The sequence below is a fragment of the Leptosomus discolor genome, chromosome 10 (genome assembly GCF_034619465.1).
Source record: "Leptosomus discolor isolate bLepDis1 chromosome 10, bLepDis1.hap2, whole genome shotgun sequence".
Taxonomy (NCBI): Eukaryota; Metazoa; Chordata; class Aves; order Leptosomiformes; family Leptosomidae; genus Leptosomus; species Leptosomus discolor.
The window spans coordinates 10,408,092-10,427,409 of NC_141400.1; the positions used below are offsets into that span (position 1 = coordinate 10,408,092).

Genomic DNA, 19,318 nt, shown 5'->3' on the forward strand with positions numbered 1-19,318 from the left:
TGAGTTGCAAAAACATGGAGGTGTCAGTTTAGATCCGCATTTAAAGATTCACAATTGCAAATAACTTCTTTGTCATTCAGATTGGAGGATTAGAAATAGACACTTCAAAGCACCTTCTCAAATAACATAAGCTTTCTGAAGTTCAGCGTTTCTGCAAAGATGAATTTTTAAAAGACTGCCCTTGATAACAAGAACTTTATATTTAAAGGTACAGAGAAACCGTTGTTACACACAACAAACCACTTTCCTGTTTTAGAAGCATGAACAGAGTTCAGGACCAAAATTTTTGCAAAGGTTAGAGACTCTCTTTTAGCTGTTGCGGTTTTTATTCATTGTGCAGTCAGTGGAACAAAATCTGCTGAGGTTGGAAAATTTTACTGTCATAGGTAAAGTATGATGCATACGTTAAAAAAAATGTACAGTTACTTCCTGACAACTATAGAACATACAATACAATGCTTTTGGAGCGATAAGATTACCACCTATAGTAAGTTTCTGAATGAAGAGGAGTTTTCCATCATGTAAAATGCAAGGTTTTTCTTTCAGAGATTTCCAAGTAGTTGTATCCTCTCCTCACTTAGAACTTTTGTTTTTGATATTTTAGAGTGGCAGGACATTGACAGCTAACATCGGTTGTAGAGAGGGGGATAGTAGACCAGCTACGAGTTTAGAACACGAGCTCTATTTCCACACAAACCAGCTCCAGGAGGAATAGGCTGCCACGGTCTCATCTGGAGAAGACAGAGATACAAATGACAAGTAATAAAAACAGCCCATGACAAAAAAGTCCCTATTCTTCACCAACTAAAAGTCAAAGAAAGCATTTCTGTCTATGTCACCAGATCACTTTATTATTTCCTAGACTTATGGGTTCATATTTGGCCAGACTGAAGAACTCAAAGTGCTTGAATATGTTTCTTGGGAGTTGTCTCCATGGGGCAGTCCGAGGCATATTGGTTGGTATCAGATATGGAAGTAGCTTGTTTTGTTACTTGTACTTTTTTGTACTGTACTTTTTTCTTTCCTGTAGGACTTCACTTACCAATTGTTCCCTTTGCTACTATAAAATGCATTTAATTTATAAATAAAATAGTATTTTCACAGTAAACTAATTTCAAGTGAATAGTAATTATTCCGTCCCAAGTATCTTTAGGGTTTTAATAATACTTAATACTTACCTAAGGCTTTTCATTTTTCTGAGCATTTCATTCGCACTAATCTCTACAGTCCTGCTGTGATGTTGGTAAGGAACCAAGTTTTCAGCTTCCAGATTGGAGCCGTCAGTACAGGTCTGTTCAATGCATGTCACGAGACAGCAGCCCTCCTACAGGACTGCTAAATCAGGTTGTATTTCCGGAAGGCCTGGTTCTTTCTTATTTTTTAAAACCTATTTGGCTTCAAGAGAGAGACAGATTTTTCCTTGTTGCCTGTCCCCCAGGTTTGTTAGAAGTTGGGTCAGCAAAGCAGCTTCATACCTATTTGGGGATTTTGAGTTGTATTGCTGGAGCTCAAAGTGTATTTCCCCCTCGAGCCTTTAAGACCCAGTGTCACCTGCATACTTGCAGCATCTGTGGGTGGTTAAAATCATAATTAGATTAAACTGTTAAGCCTGGGTCATCTTGAATGGTGATCATGGGCTAGAAGGTTTCTCACAGGTTGTATGATCCAGCTAGCAGGGAGGCTTAGCTTCAGCAGTGCTAGTGCTGGACTTCAGACTGCTGTGGTGTTGAGAATTACAGAAGTCAAAATTAAGTGACTCCTGTCCACTGGACATGGACATGTTAGAGAGAAACGTTGCTGCAAGTTTTTTTGAATCTGTTGGCTTTTCTTGGCATCTGCCTATTTGCATGAAAGAGTTATTGGTGGGTTTGTAGCAGATACTGAAACTTCTGAACTATTTTGGTAGCTTTAACTGATTAGATTGAGAAAAGCTAAAATAGACTGCTCTGCAATCAAGTTTCTGTTCTAATTGCGGGCAATTCTCAGCTGTGCCCTGGCCACGTTTTTGGCATAGGGTGGCAAGTATCTGTGAATCCTTATTTTTATATTTAACTGAGAAATTCAGAATTTATTTCCCACAATTAATCATCATCATGTTTTCATTAGGGGCTTTTTTTGGTTAGCTGGTTTTGGGTTTTTGTTGCTTGGTTTGGTTTTTTTTTTACAGCTTGATAACCTGAATGAAGTAACAGAATGTTATACTCGGATTTTGGAGGTCATGGGAAAGGAGCCAGGCTTAGAAGGGATTTAGATTTAAATGCTGATTTAGAATGGAAGTTCTTTGCAGCAAAGGCTCTTATTCCACAGGCCCCCAGAGCCAGCTGTTCTTTGGCACATCTGTGATAAATGATACTTTTTACGTGGGTATTCTGATTCAGATATAAACAACATTTTTGTTGTTTTGGGACACAGGCAGGTCTTTACTTCAGTTCCCATATGTCTTTTTTAAATCAAATTGTCCAGTCTTAACCAAAGCTGACACACTTCCAACCTTATTACTTTTAGGAGAGGCAGTATCTTTGTTTTTAATTTAGACCTAAGAATTGTGATGGCTAATAGACAAACTGATGCTCAAGACATCTGACCTGGCACAGTTGTGAAACCAGTGATACAGACTGCTTCAGCAACATTGGGGAGGTTGGTTTGTTCGTCTGCCTTTGATTCACAGCCAGATTAGTGAGGGCAAACTGGTAGATTGTAGGTGATTTGGAGTCTAAGGAGAAAAATCTTTTCTGAACTAAGCAACCCCTTCGACAACAATTTCTCATTCACTTGTGAGCCTAAGGAAAACAACTTTATTTTAGTGTCGGGCTTAAGAAAAGAAGGAACAAAGCTGTCTTTTGTAACCCTACCATTTTTCTTCTGACAGGTTTGTGAGTGTCAACTTAAAGTCTTTCTGTAACCCCTCAAATCTCACTTAAACTTGTATGGGATTTGTTTGGCCTGTGTTTGAACATTTGTGAATTGTTAAGCAGAAATGGTGACTAAATGATGTTTTCGCACTGCCTAATAAATATCAAATGTTAGTGGAAATGTATATGTTTGCTCAGGAGCTTTAATCTGGAGTCTCAACCAGGTCTGTGTTCCTCATCAGATCGTGGTGCTCTGTACTCCATGCACCTGCTTGCTCTCTCCCAGCACGTTGTTTAACTAGCTGCATTAACACACACTAGTTCACTTGGCAAAAGTACTCACTGAATTTACTTTAACAAATGATCTCACAGTGCCTCTCCTGTAGAAGGTACATGGTGGTGATAGCAGCAGGTAGGCGTGTTCTTGGCTGAAACACTGCGGGGAGGGCAAGCAAGAGTAAACGACTAAGGGCAGCTGATACGGCTTCTCCTGGTTAGGTGAGTTGTGCCTGCCGGTTCATGTGTGGCCATGGCATCTCAGAAAGGTTTGCATGTGCCCTGCACAGTCCCACTCACCGCTGTAGATGTTGCCACTTGTTCAAAATCTTAAATCCTGTATGTGGTTGAGCTGGTAGCCATCGCTGTCTAAATTAATGTCTGCATTTATAACTAGTGGCTGTAACATCGTTCTGCGTTTGTTAGATAGCTGCCTCTCCTCGCTGCACAAGGACCTGCACTTCTTCTCTCTAGCTACTGAAGTGATAGCTGACTGCTTCAGAGCGCTGGGTGACTCTGCAAGCATATTTTCATCTTGAACTGCAGCCACGTCTGGCAAGCATGTTCCACTTCACATTGTGCAATGTGGCTGGTAAACAAGCCTTCCGAGTGGTATTGCTGCCACCTTACGTAATTACCAAAGTTGATTTTGGTGCCAGGCAGTACCATGACTAACTTTGTTTCAACAATAGCCCTTTGAGGGCACCTGAGAAATTATTCTGCAGTCACAGCAGTCTGATGGGCAAGCAGGGTTGTACAGACAGAGTCTATTGATGTTCATGCCACAAATTACTGATTATACATAGCGTGCATGTGTAAATTTTTCTTTCTAAGTCTCCCTAATGCTTTATTTCTCTTAAAATGTAGTTGGAGTACCTGAATAAGTACAGAAGTATTAAGGTCTGGCTTAGTAGGAAAGTTTTGTGTTGTTCCTTCTGAACTTTAACTGTCCTCCTTTGTTCACTCGTTAATGACACGGATGCTTTCTTCATGCCATCATAGTTCATTGCTGTGAAAATGACTGAATCACACTGCAAACAGAGTTGAAGCAATACCACCAGTGTGGACTGAGAAGCTGTGGAAGTTGTTGAGCTTGTATTTTGAAGTGTGCATGTGTATTTTTTTAGGCATGTAATTCAAATGGTGGAGGTGGTGAGAAAAGAATAGTCTTGTAATGAAAGAAGAAATAGTGGAATCATCAGGGTTTTTGTCTTCTATCCAAGTATAAGCCCTGAAGTGTTGTCTAGGTATTCCTGTACGGAGACAGCTGCTCCCAAAATGGAAAACCTGTTCTGCCAAAAAATTAGCCACAATCTTGCCACGATCTACAAAATCTTCTTTATACTAAAATATTTCAGCATTTTAGTAGTAATCACGGCAGACACAAACAAGTGAAGACTGCAGTTGGTCAGACAGTGTGATTTGCTGCATTTGAATTGTGTGTGTTTGGATGTTTGCTTTTTTGTTTGCTTGGTTTTTAAGGATCTTTCAAAATAAGATGTATCTAGTTTAATCCAGAGAAGCCAGAAAGATTGACATTTATTAGAACAGCCTTCAAAATGCTATGTTAATATGGACAGGCATGTATTACTGCTAACAGGATTTCAGGCAGTCATGGTTTCTTAGTGTTTATTTAACAGTCATATCCTAAGGCAGATCACTTGGCTTCCTAATTGTTGTCCATCTTTGTAGGCCACTGTGTGCTATGAATAAAACAAGGTTGGAGAGCCCACTAAAACATCAGTGCAGCCAATAATGTAAATATGACTTCGTGTTTTCTGATAAAGCTGATGTCGTGGAGCTTCACTTGGGTTCCATGTCACTCTCAATCAAATGTGACCCTACTGAACTGAAATCTGAATTTGGCTGCTGCATTATAACAAGTTATATCTGGGCTAACACTGGTAAACCTGGTTCCCTAACTACAAGTTGCAGCTCTGTCTTGAGTCTGTGTCAGTCACGTTTTTTTAGTAGGGTAGCATCAATATGGATGTTTCTTGGAAACTGAGTCAAAACTAGGAACTTCACTTGGAAGCGAGGTGATGCATATGAGTTGTACTTGCTTGTAGGTAATACAGTTATATGCAACTAAAAAATGGGACTCAGTTGTAGAAGCACATACGGAAATTCTTGCCTCTTTAATTGAGATATAAATGGGACAACCTGAGCTGATCACTGCAGGTTTATTAATATTCTTCAGTTAGATACTGAAAAAGTACAATATATTTGAATCCCTGCTGGATGCTCTGAGAAAGGGTATGGTTTTTTGCCCCTAAATCTTTTGTATTGAGCCTGGCATTTGTCGTATAGAAATTGCATTGGAGGAGGAGGAAGACTTGGTGGTGTGTGTGTATACAACAGCGAATGCCACTGTCTACTCTCTCAAGTCAGCATTCTGCTGTTTTTAACTCTTGTCAGCTTCGGGCAAGTGACAATCCCTTTCTGAGCCCCAGTTACTCATTCGTTTCAAGGGGACCGTACTTTGCTCGCTTGCTTTGCAGAGCAGTGGCTGACCAGTTTTTCCTTGGAGTGGTTTCCTCTGCCTGGTCCAACATGAGATGGTGAGCCTAGCAAGACATCTAGGAGTTTCCCTTATTGATGTGGAGAAATCTCTCTGTCGTACTGTAGGGTATGGATTGGCCTGTGTGCTTCTGAGGGGAGCTTTATAAAGATGGAGCTATTTTCTTCACATATCCACCCCCTCCTTTTTTTTTTTTTCCCTCCAGATGTTGTATTCATGCTGTTTTGTACAAATCTCAGATTCGTGTGCTGTCCTAGTGCAGCTGGAACGTGAACTTCTCAGAAAGCAGCTTCCACAAATAAAATTTACATGGTTCTGATTCTAAATTAATCTTACCAGATCTTCTTTCAAGGTGTTCAGCAGCACAAGGCAGCAACAGAGTGTTAGTGTTTTGTGATTCCTAGAAGCTACGGGAAAGAATATTGTACAACTTTTTTTTTTTTTTTTTTTTTTTAACATAGCTGTGCCCTAGTTATGCTCTTGAGTTGTGTGTAGGTGATTTATTGGAAATCACACTTCAACTTTGAATTTTGTTCAATGCCTGCTAGAGATTGGGACTTTGTGTCTGCGAGGAGGGCTGAGGAGCTAGCTACTGAAGCCAGTAGCGTTGGCAATAGTGGGAACCAGCAGCTGTGGCGGGGCAGTGAGATGGAGGAATATGGCAGGAGGTGGAGGTCTCGAACTGGGAAAGGGAGAGATGTTCAGGACTGGCGGGCTCAAATAGGAGGGAATGGGTGAGCTACAGAGCTGGAGGAAGTGTCTGGGGGATGCGATGGTTGGAGACGCTGGGATGTGATGGGGAGCTGCAAAAGCAAGAATCTCTGAGCTTAAGGGGGATAAAGGCTCCAGGACAGGAAGGGTTACAGTCTACTTATGACATTCAAATATCTGAACAATTTTCTTCATATATGTTTAATCCTGTTCCCCGATCTCTCTGCCTCCATTCTCTCTTTCTGACCTTCAGAATGCGGTACTACCACTCAGTACAATCATTCTTGCTTACAGTCCGGTGAAGGGCTGGATCCCTTTAAATACCAGTCCCCTTACTTGAACATTTTTTCTTCATGACACTTTTCTCCTGTTTTGATGAAGCAGAGTATAGTTTGCTCACTTTATTAAAAATACATTTCTCTTCCATCCTTCATTTTGACACCTGCTTCTCTGCCTAAAAGGAAATAAAATGCTTGCTGGCAAGATTCCACCATTGAGTATTTGAGATTATAAATACTTTCCTCCTCCTAATTACTTTTGAAATATGTTTGAGCCTAACATTTTATTGTGAAAAGAATTGTGATGTACCATTTCCTCTCTTCCATTCTTCAGTGCCACCTGAAATAGTTTGCACTTTTGGTGCATTTCAGCAATAGCAATTGCCGTGTATTCCTGGGCAACAGAGGACAAGCTTCTTGTGCACAGAGAGAATAAGAGCACAAAATTTAGAACATGGTTGACAAAAAGGTGTTATGCAGGACAGTACAATGGAGTCAGGCAGGCTGGCAGAAGAGAGAAAACAGGAGAACTAGCTCCTTGGAAGGAAATCAGTTTAAACGGGAGCAGAATGTATTCATTTTTCGTGCCCTCTTTCTGCAAGCGTTGTGGGGATTCATAGTCTTTTGTCCTAGAAATAAGTGGGTTTGTTGGGGTTTTTTTGCTATATAAATTCTGTAACTGCTAAGTAACTAGCAGACCAGATGACATAATGCTGCAGAGGCTGATGCCTCTGACGTTCTCTCAGCCCCTTTCCCTAAATGTCCAGTTACCCAAAGGCTGGATTATATAATTAATGACAGCCCTCCTGGCTAACCTTGTTTTGTTGTTCTCAGTACTCCTCCTCGTTTCAGAAACTTCCTCTGGTAGTTTCATTATGTTCTTGGAACTAGAATTAAGAGGGAGGAGCTGGCTGGCAAGGAAACCTATTCCTACATTTCACTCCTGGGCTTAAAAGTGAGGAGAGTCAGCAGGTCAAAAAAAAAAAAAATATTTGGAGGATCGTGCTTTGAAAACTGGTGTGATGGTGTGAATGAAAAGTCAGTTATACAGAATTTGAAAATTGCAGTCTCACCTGCTTACAGTACAGAAAAACTAGTTCAAAACTAGCCCCTCCACCTCCTGGTCCGGTCCTTCACATATCAGATCTTGCCCAAAGTAGTTCAGGATTAAACAGTTTCCAGTGTAATTTTGAAGCCTTGAGAGTTTCTCCATTAAAGCTCCACTTCTGCAGTATGTGTGTTAATATCCTATTGTGTGTAAATGAGGACTAGCCGATTACTTAATGATGTTTGCACATTATCTGCTGTTACGCAGGTGTTAATCTTATAAAATGCGTTAATAACTGCTTGGTATTTACAAGTATCGGCTTATTAGTCCTGCTTTGAATCTGTATTTGCATCTTGAACTCACATTCAGGGCCAAGCTTTGGTATTTATATATTCAGTGTTTACTTCCTGTGTGGAACTGAACTTAACAGGATCACTCACTTTACTTTCCACATGCTTCGACGTTTGTGTCCCAATTCACAAAACCATTCCTGATCAAGATTATTTGTAAACGTGCACTCTAGGCACAACCCTGTTACTGCATCAAGGCTTAGCTCTTGCAGTGCACATCCAGTTTGTTTTCATAAGCCCATCTTCATACATTTCCTTATGCAGACCTTCAAAGAAGTTGGAACTTTGATCAGTAATACTTCATATATTTGCAGAGTTTTCATCTGTAGAGTTCAACATGCTTGATAAAAGGTGGGCAAATGTTACCAGGTGCCACTCTGCAAAATGAAGAAGCTGAAGAAGAAAGATTTAATTGACTGGAGCAGAAATTACACAGTGAGTCAGTGCTGGGAGCAGAACAGAATTGAGGTCTGTTGGCTCCCACTTCTGCATCCCATCCACAGGATCGCAGCATAGCTGTCTCAGAAGCTGTCCTAAGCTGCTCTCTGCACATTATGTTCTCATCTGCTGGCAGACAGGAAACATAGAAATTTCATTTAAACAAAGAATTAACAATCGCAAAATGAAGCTCTCGGAGTCTGTAGTTCCTGTCTTCTTCCTCTGCCGCTGACTTCCTGCCATTGTTTTCCCACTCTGTAAAACAGGGTGATAGATTTCACCTACTTTGTTGGAAGAAGAGTTACTACTTTGTGCTGGATTGTGTAGGAGCTAAGTGTTCTTGCAGAGTTGTCAGAGCACACGCTTGCCTTTGGGTGGGAAGAAAAGCAGAATGGTCTAAAGAAAGGATTTCAGAATGAAATCTTGAACTAGTATTTCTCCATATAAATCCAAATATTAGTGCTTCCTATACATGTATAGAGGAAGGCATTAGAATAAGGCACCCCAGCTTCCTTTGGACTGTTTTAGAGTTAATTTACTGGTGTGTAGAAATTCTTCTTTGATAGATCTGTGGAACAAAATTCTGCATTTTTGTCCAGCACAAGTACAGCAAAGACCGTAAGAAGTTGAAAATGCATAGGGACTTGGAAGTCACTGCTCTTTTAGAGTAAAGTGACAGAGGTTTTACTTAAAGACATGCTATTCTTGGTGTTTCCCCAATTAAAAACAGAACAAAATAACCCAAGAGAATTAGTTCTGATAGAACTTCTAGTCTGTAAATCTTGTAATTTGATTTTAATGCTCTTTCAGTGTCCGTAAGAGAAAAAGACCCTCTTGCATTCTGACATTACTTTGGAGGTAACATGATAATTCAGACAGCTTCCCTCTCTCTGTTGTTTAGAGGTCTCCAGTCCTCTTGCTTAGGAGTTGCATCTTGCTCAAGCCCGTGCTTTCCATGTTTAGGGTCTTGCTCCGAACTGCTAGTCAGACCAGGTCTGACTGTTTTTTGTAGCAGCTTTCAAGCACCTGGAGTACGTAATCCAGCCCATGAAATTGCCAAGTAGTCTCCTGTGTCACCTGCCCAGCCGTCTGCTCATTCCTCTCTGTCCCAGGGGAGTCTGATAATGTCCTACCCCTCTCGGTCACTAGGCAGAGGGGAGTCTTGCCCCACTTGTTCCTTTATCATTTGTTGTCCAGATACTAGCTCTTCTCCAGGGCCATCTTCTTTACTGTTTTGATTATTTCAAATATTCTGTTGTTAGGCACATGGAATGGGGTAGCTGGTCTTTCAGGCCATCTCTGCAATACCCTAGGAGTCAGCCTGCTGTTACGCTGTTGAATGAAATGAATTTAACACATAAAGAGGTTAATCTTTTCCTTTCTGGTCCTGGTCACAGTAGTTCTAGGTATGGTTTTAACAACTGTGAACAATAAAAGTCTCCCCAACAACTTCAAACAGGTGCCAGGGATTTTATTTTTATTTTTTAAGTAGATGGTCTTTTGTTAATCAAAAGAGCACTATGTGTGCAAACCTGATTCAGCTGTGCTGTTTGTTCTACCTTTACGTCTTGCTTGGCTTGAACAGTCACATTGAAAACTAAATTAGTTTTTAGATTTATCTGTTATACAAAAGTTCTTACTGCGAGTGTCTGATGTGCTTTATAGGAAGGAACAAAGCCAGAAAGGTATGACCTGTGTTAGAGGTACCTGTCTGTGTTTGGTGGAGTGAGGGTGTACCTATAAGCCTGCTTGTTTTAACTTAGAGTTAAATGGCCTCTGAAGAGGTTAAAAGCTACCTACCGCTGAGTGCCTGACGGCTTGTGCTGTTCACTTGGTGTGGTTGGTTCAAAGGCTGCTAAAGCAGCTTTGTTGACAAAGCAGGTATGGATTGCCCCAAAGTCCTTATTTGAGAGCAGTGACCCAAGAAAACAGAGGAACACTTGCTGCCTGTTGAACAATGGGGGTTTTTAAGTTCTTAGCTAAGTGATTTTATTTTTTTTTTTGGTTTTAAAATCTTTTGTTCTTCTAGTAGCATTGGAGTATTCTATATGCCTTCCTAGTTTCTCTTGGTTTTTCTAGCACCTTGTAATCTCTTTCTTTTTTTGTTTTCTTTTCTTTTAATGTCTGTCTCAATTAAAGAAGCACCAAGAGATAAAGTCCTGGGGCAGCAATTTCTGCCCTTCTTAGTCCAGTAACTACAGCCTGAGAATCTGTTTTACTTCGTATTTGTGCTGTGGAGCATGGGGAGGTGGATGGGGAGTGCCAGTTACTGGGTGTTTCAGTTGGTGCTCTTTGTAAGAGTTCTTTTGCCGAGTTGCTTCATGAAACCTCTGAAACACATCAGTGAACGCAGACCCCACAGTACCTTGAGCTGTTGGGGAGGCAGGTATTGTCTTATGGACTTTGTACTGCTGATCCTTAAGCTTTGGTTAGATGAGGGACACCTCTTTGCCTGAGTGGTCACCAGATCACAAAGATATAAACGCTTCTTGACACAAACCAGCATGCCTTTGATGGGAAGGTTTCTCAAGAAATGCCACTGAGTACTAAAGGAAGGGTGTTTCCCTTTTGCCATTAGTCTCCAGCCCAAATGATCTTGCTCTGACAACAGTCTCTCTATAGCTTCCTTTTGATTCCACCAGTTTACATAGATGATGTCCAATGTGGCCCCTTTTTTTTTTCTTTTTCCCTTCTGCCTCCAAGCTGCAGTGATTTTGGGGAGGAGAAGGAAGCTTCTGAGACAGACATGGTGATTAAATTCTGATCTCCCCTTTGTAACACGAACTTCCGCTAAAGTTTTCCTGGAGAGAAGATGGAGTCTATTTGTGCATAGCTGTCTTTGAATGTAAGATGGACTTAATCCAACTTACATTTATCATGACTGAGTTTTTTCCTGCTTCCCATGTGCTCCTTATAAATGATAAAGCATTTTATGCAAAGTGAATTGCTGTATTCTCACCTATAAGTGGTATCTCTGCTAAGAGCCTTCATAGCAGCAGGTATTGAATGATTCGTAGTCTGTAAACTCTTCTGCTGTCTCTAGGGACACTTCTTCCAGAGGAGGTAGCAGCAGTAATATAAGGAAAGTTAGTTGTGTGGTAGCCCATACTGCGGACTGATTGAAAACTCTTCAGAACCATCGTTCCAGTTCATTTCATGTGCACTTAAACATGTTTCCTGAAGTGGGGTTGAGGTTCTTCATTCTTCTTTCCCCACTTCACACCCGCCTTGGTTTCCTGAACTGCTAATGCACCTCTTCTGTCATGAAATGACAAAATTAAAAATAGAACAGTTATACAAATCTTGTGGGAAGAGCTGGTTGTCTGTCCCTGCATCAGTTCTGTAGCTTCTGTGGGGAACCAAATAAAGGTGACTGAACCAACCATCTCTGCTCTCTGAATCATATGTCTGTCATACAGCAATATAACAGAAATGTTCAAGGAGGCAGATAGGAAACAGTAAGAGGAAAACCAGAAGCCTTTAGAGTGACAAATCCCAAGCGTGTGTCCTTGTCTCCAGGGAAAATTAATCCTTCTCAAAGTTAAGGATGATTTGTCTCTTCAGTGGCAGCTGAATAGAAATTGTTAGTTGGATGGATTCACTGATGTCTACATGAAGTAATTAAAGAGACTGGTGTAATACAGAGGGATGTGGCCTAAAAATGAATTTGTTTACAATGTCTAAATGGTAGATGCTCTCAAAGAAGGGAAGACACTAGGTGTTTTCTAACCTGTTATCAGACAGAGCTGCCTCAAGATGACTCTTATCGAAGATGAAATGTACGCTGGCATAGGCCTGACTGTCCAAGGTTGTGTTTGGCTGCTGCCTTGCTCTTTGTGTACCTTCTATAGTGCATGTAGTTTTCATCAACACCAGTCTGGGATTGTTGTTTTGAATGAAGTTTTCCTAGAACTGCACCATACAGCAGTTTTTCTATCCACCTGAAAAAGAAACTCAGTATAATTAACAAATAGGGTGCTTCATCTTCTTTTTTGAAGAATGAGTTTCTTAAAACTTAATGTGTCTCCTCTATGTGGGATATCTGTGTTGTTTAAATTTCTTGAATGTGGCAAGTACAGTGTGTAACGGTAGAAATTCTCTCTTCCATGTTGTAACTCCACTTACGGGTGAGTATGTAATGAATGAACTTTGTAAGGAGCAGGCAAGCTCTTTGTTACGTCAGTCAGGAATTGATGTGTGTGTGGAGAAATACTGACATCATGCCTTCTCGAATTCTTGGTATTTGGGGCCTGCAGTCATACTCTGATCCACTCTTCTTTGGTTTGCAAGAATGGCTTGACAAATGGGAAGAAACGGCAGCAGTATTGCACTCGAATGTATCTGTGGTTTGTAGGAGCTGTGCTACTTGCTGTTCAACTGAGTAAGGGCATTACCGGCACATGAGCAGAAGCAGAAAGGGAAACAAGTTTTGAAAACTGCTTTAACTGGCTTGTATTCCCCTATGCAGTGGCAACAAAACATTTCGTGCATGAAGCAATTCTTAAAAGGCCAGCCTAATCTTGTGTCACTTTGTTGAGCAGAGGGCTTGGCCTACAAATTCAGTGTTAGCTGGCATGCCAAGTTTTAGAGCTTGCTTTCTTGGTATAGGAAAGAATCGGTGGTTTTAGTGTGACACAGTCACATTTTTGAAATGTTCTGAAAAGACAGACGTATTCCGGCTTTCTGACTTAAGCAACTATCTTGGAAGTCAATTAACCTGTACTGCAGATACATAAGTATTGTGTGAGAAGAAGGAATCTCAACAGAAATCTGAGTGATACAGCCCCACAACTTCCCACTGAAGTGCTGACTGCCATTGGAGACAGAGTTTATTATTTCTTTGCTCCATTGTGCTGTGATTTAGACTTGAGCCCATGACCAAGAGTTTTTGTTGATCCAGGAAGCCGTCTCAGCTTGGGAAGGTATATTATTCTTCATTTCTTCAGACAACCAACCTGTTCCCCTGTATATGCGCCATAGGTGCCTTGCCTTTCTCTTTTTCAAACCACAGCCCCTCTGTTTCTCAGAGCAGTTGTGTTTCTTGCCAAGGAGGAAGCAATCAGGGATGGAGTTTTTGGTGATCCTAAAAGCCCTTTGGGACAGTTTAGGCTTCGAAGCTTCGCCAGTTGGTGTTTTCTTATCTGGGTTTTTCACTGTGTCTTGGAAACCCTGGGGACATCTCTCCCACACCCTTTTTCTTCTCTTTGAGAGACATTGTGGTATCTGGTAGATTTTGATGGAGATGTTGCTGCTTACTTACAATGAAAGAGCACTTGTCCAGCACTGGGTCTCCAATATGCAGCATGTTGCAATACAAACACTGGCTCCGCAGTTCTTCAAATTTCGTATTGCAGCAACAACATAATCTTTATAGTATTTTCAAAGTTAACTTTTTGTATCTGTACTTGATAATTCTCCCTTTGTCCAGTTTAGTCAAATCTGCTGTGGGAATTGTCAGTTGTTTGGTTTACTTAATAGCGAAGTTACATTTCTGCTGTAAAATGTGTTGTCACTTCAAGTAGAGTTATTTGTTATTGAAGCAAATTGGTTCAGCAGCACCAGGCTGTCTCTTCTTTCAGAGAGATCTCAAAGCTACTGATGTGTAATAAAATTAAGGTAGCTGTTCACTGTGCACCGGGCTCATTATTGAGAGTGAGTAATGTCACCAGGAATTAGTGACCTCAACTTCAAGTGTGGTATCTGCTGAATAATAGGTGCCACTTCTAAAAGCTGGTTAATATGGGAGGTGGAGAATCAAGCATTGTTTCAACGTCCACATTCTACTGTTTGAATCACAGCCATGGACCCTTGCTGCTAAGGCAAGATGACATGATGTATTTACGCCACCATTGACCTGCTAAAGGTGGAATGTCAGCCATGATATTGATTTTTGTGGTTTTTTAAATCATCTTTGACATCAGAAATGTAATTTGCTGTGATGAATGATTGTGTCTTCGAAATACCATCCCCTTTTCAGTATGTACTGCAGGAGTACCTATGGTAGCGCCAGTATGCTTCAAAAGGACAACTCATGTTTAAATATCCAGTTCTTCTGGGGAAAAACATCATTTGCCTAAAGAATAAAAATGTTTTTCCCCTGTCGGTAAGCATTAAAACTAAATTTCTGAATCATCTGAGGAACGGAAAGGGATGAAAATTAATGTATTTGCTGCTGACTTGTGGTGCCTGAATTCATTTCTGTGACCAAGTGCCACATGTGAATGTGTAGCACTTTTGCTTGGCTGCTTGATTAACTGGAATCCAAAATACAGTCCAAGAGCTGCAAACCAATCTTTCCCTTGCCTCTTAATTAAATCAGTAAAACTAGACCTTGCAGAAGGGTATATGAAAACATTCCACTGCTGATGGCTCCAGAGTTGTATTTTAGTGCTCCACAGACAGAGCTAAAGCATCTGCTGTGTTTTTGCAGTGACTCCACGCAGTGAGTCAGTAGTCCAGGCAGATTTATAAGCTGTACTCTGAATGACTACCCTAGGTGACATGGCCAGTGCGTTGCCCCTTTGTTTGTGCCCGGGAGGAGTGGGCATGCTTGAGGGTTGCAACAAGTGCTGTAAACTGAAGGAGGGATTAGTGTTCTTGCTTCTCCAATATGAACTCCTTTAGATATCAGAGTTTCCCTTTGCTACAAGACATTAAAATTTAATCACAGTCTAGTTAATTCTACTTACAAGTATTTTTTCAATTGCCTCAAGTTCTTTGCTTCTTGCTCACAAAAAAAAATAACAGCATCTTACAGAGATGTTACTGTAGTATTTTATTGAGGTTCTTCGCAGACTCCAAAGATGTCAGAGAGGATTTTTCTGTTCGGAGGGGTGGTAATCTTCAGTGAAATAGCGTATTTAGTCCTTAATTTCCTGAAATATTTCAGATCCAGGCTTGAAACTGTTCAGGTGTATATAAAGCACACCATGGCAGGAAGCTGTGCCCATAGCAGCTTCTGCTGAGGGAGTGAGCTCATCCCTGTTCTCAGGGCAGGCATTTGAAGTATCTACTCTAGAAAAAAACCCACAGTGTTTGGGTAGATGTCTTCTACCCTCCCTGTCACTCATCTTGCGCAGTCAATCAGATGGATTTGAAAGGAAAGTCAGGAATCATCCCAGGGCTGATGATGTCAACTTGCTTCATTCTGTTGGGTTTGACCTACCGTTGCCTCTCCATAGCCAGCCTTGGATGTGATTGTTTGTGGCTGTCCACTCGGATGATTACTACTGCATCTGGCTCAGGCTTGTTAAACACTTTGATGCTTTCTGTGGCTCTAGGAGATCCTGAGAAGTGAACATGAAGAACATATACTTCTGTCTCAAGAAAAAATTTTTCAATGTCAACAACCCATATTAGTCTAATATTGGCTTTTGAAGTCCTTCTGATACTTACTTGAAATCTGCCATTCTTTTGTTCGTCTCCATCGAGGTGCACCCATCTGCAATTTTACCTTGCCATCCGCTTGTGCAACTGCAGTAAGATGAGACCAAACATGTAATTTCTGTGTTTCTGAGGGGACTGTTGACATTTGTCCGTCTGACAGCTGGACTTCTGCCTCAGAGCTGGCTTAATCATGCTAAGGTTTGTGAATTCTGTTTGAACCTATTTAGGAAGCATCCTTGTGCTGCTTTTCTTGACAATGCTGTTTTACCAGTTTGTTGGCATTCCTGTCAGGAAGGTGAGAAAGTTTTTTGTTATGTCCTTTCAGCATTGGATTGAGAAAAAAGTATTATAGCTCACTCATGTTAGTTATGAATGTGGTTCCTGCAAAACTCTGACATTGCCAAACAGCCTTTTTTTATTTCTTTGTTTGCAACCGTGCTCTCCATTGAAAGAAGAGACAATAGATACACTAGATGTGTCAGGAAATTCCTTTGTTATACTGATGACAGCCTAGTTCTATCTTTAGCCTTGTGTTCTGGTATTGCAAGGTCCAGCCTTCCCTTTATGAGGATATGTATGACCTGTTGGAAGAACTTTCCTAGCAGAAAGTTTGTTGTTTCCAGTCTGCAACTATGTCGCTTGATTAACTCAAAGATATTACTTCACCTTACAAGTCTTGCCTTTCTGAGTGAAGGAAGAAAGTTGCCAAAAGCTATATATAAAGTAACGTGCTGGCTGTCCTGTGGAAACTGTACATGTGCATGCTTTGTAAGTGTAAAGTAATGTATCCCTGTGTGAAAGCAGGGTAAACTGCTGCACAGTACTGCAGGTTAAGAGAGTTCACTTAGCAGTTACTGCGAGGCAGTGAATGTGCTATAGATCTACACCCTGGTTTCTCATGGTCACTTGGGATATGACTACAAGACTATCAAAGTGGATATTCACAGTGTAGTACAATGTGTCTCACTGCGTTATGAGCTGGCTGGTGTAACCTTTCTGAACATCTAGTCTTCCTCCAGTGTTAGTAATATCTTCCACTGCTTTGAATGTGCCAGTATCAGAAATCTGTAAGGCAGATTTCTGCAACATGCAGAGCACAAGGTTCCTCTCTGTTGCCAGGGTACAAATACTCTTCCAAGTGACCAATGCCTCCGGAACCTGGAGACTTATTAGAATTTTTACTGCAGGTACTTACAGGAACATCTGACCTGAGGGCAAGTAAAACCTGTTCCCCTTTGCCATGCATACAACTACATGGCCTCCTCCCTTGTACATTACAAATCATCTGTGGTGTCTAATCCTCATTCTTTTCTCTTCCCAGGACAGTGTAAGTGATCACCTGAAATTGCTTTGGGCTCTGTGAGTAGGCAAGAAGCCGGTGGCAAAAGGAGAAGGGTTTGTCTAGTGGCATCTAGAAGTTAATCAGATTTTTAACCCTCAGGTCTGATAGGAGCTATGGCTTTCACAAATCTCTGATTTCTTGGGGCTTGGGGTCACCTGTTACAATAAATCTTGTGAACTTCGTGTATTTGTTTGAGAAGTGTGCTTGATTTACTTATTTTTTATAATTATATGTAATTAACGAGGCCGCCTTTGGGATTCTATCCTCTACTTATTGCTGGGATTTCACCTCTCTGGTGTCTCACAAACATACTTTTCAAGCTGTCATTGAGTCCTATGCATTTTGTGTCTTCTAACTTGGAGTTTAAATCAGAGTTAACAAGATAGCTCTGTTCCCTGGCCATGACAGCATCTCCATCATTTTCTTCAAGGTTTGATGTCTTGCTGTCCTTTTGGACCTCCAACTTGCCCTTCTCTCAATGCATAAACCCAACTGCTGTTTTTACCATCCTGGATCAGACTAAACAAATTGTACTTTCTTAAGCTGTGGCAAGTATCTTATGCTTTATGGGAAGATGCCTGGTACTGTGAAGATATTGTTCCTTTGCCAAAGTATAAACCCTCCTAATCCAGAGCGTGTCTTTTCCAAGTGAATGAATGTTCTGCCAGGATAGTTGCATATAGCCAGTTCTTTTTCATTTGGTCAGGTAGTCTGTTGGACTTACTGGTATCACATGTCAGTGAGCAAAATCTAGCCAGAATTGTTTGTCTCTTACTCCAAACTTGTCTTTTTCCATTCCCTTGCTGTTAACGTAAGTTGTGACCATTCCAGCATCCTTCTGCAAGCTTAAATACACCTCTCCTGCTTGCCTTCCCTTCTGCTGCTTGAGTCAGGTTCTGGATGTCATTCTTCAAGCTTCGGCATTCATCCGTAAGATCTCAGCTGAGCTGTCCTCCTTCCTCCCTACCATCCGGTCTGCTCTGGTTGCCTCTTTTGCATATGTTGTCCACCCCTGATTCTATGTTATTCTGTAGTGTTGGTCCTTACCTAAAAATGTGTTGATTCTACAAAACAAAGCCATTAAAGCTTGTTCTGTAGAAGCATTGAGTTCTCCTGGGTTGTTCTGTACTCTTCTTGTATGTGCCTCTAGACTGTAAGTTCAAGGCTGGGGCGCTGTTTGCCTGATGTTCTCTTTGCCTAGCAGCTATGTACACTCCCTGTGCTTATACATGAAATGATCCTTAAAGTGTGTTAAGGGCCTCCATGTGACAACTGTTGTGCATGTGCTGTACTGTGCCTGCAGGGTGGCTTGAGCCTGTAAGTGTAGACCCAAGAGTTCTCAAAATTCCAGGTAAATCAGATCCAGAGACTTGCTTAAAGCCCTTCTTAGATGTGTGTCATGGTAGTGGAAGAAAGAGGGAATGTAACGATGTAGTAGAAGAGATGGGAAGCAGAATAGCACAGAGAGGGTGGACTGCCTTTTAAGCACTTAAAGCCAGGCGATAAATGTGTCTGGGAGCCGTTGTTCACTTTCTGTAGTGTCTTTGCTTAATCCTAGCTTATTTATGCCATGTAAAAGTTAATTTGTGGTGTTTGGGTGTTACTTGCATGATTAAAATGGCAGCCTGAGAGGAGAGAAGCCTGCAATGACATCAACTTTCCACTGAGTTATTTAAAAAGCTAGATTTTTATTTTTTTAAATCCTGTGATGGGTCATCATACTAGTAAATATTTCTCATTGTAAGAACAAACTTCCTTTTATAGTATCCACATGTTGCTGGTTTTAGTGAATCCAGCATAGAACTATTTCCTCTTTCTGATTGTTCACTCACACTCAGCAGCTCTTGCGTGTTCATGTGCGCTCTCTCTCTCTATTTCTTTCTCTCTCAGCTTTTTTAGCCTTGTTGATCTGTTATTGTGACTTTGGTGAGACAGCACCAGCTTTCAGTGTTTAATGGCCTGTGAGCAGGAATGATCAGCTACTTCCTCTGCCTGTGAGACCATGATGTCATCAGCTACTCTGGGTTGCCCTACCATCTGCTGCTGCTGTTGCTTTGGTGTATGTGGAAAGAATGTAAACAGCGCTTTCCAGATGTTCTCAGGGCAACTGGAGAGC

At 41.1% G+C, this 19,318-nt stretch overlaps 1 protein-coding gene across 1 annotated transcript in view; it reads left to right on the forward strand.

Moving 5' to 3' along the window:
* ERGIC1 (endoplasmic reticulum-golgi intermediate compartment 1) overlaps positions 1-19,318 on the forward strand; it is a 56,782-nt gene that overhangs the window by 1,218 nt on the left and 36,246 nt on the right. The window lies entirely within an intron of this gene.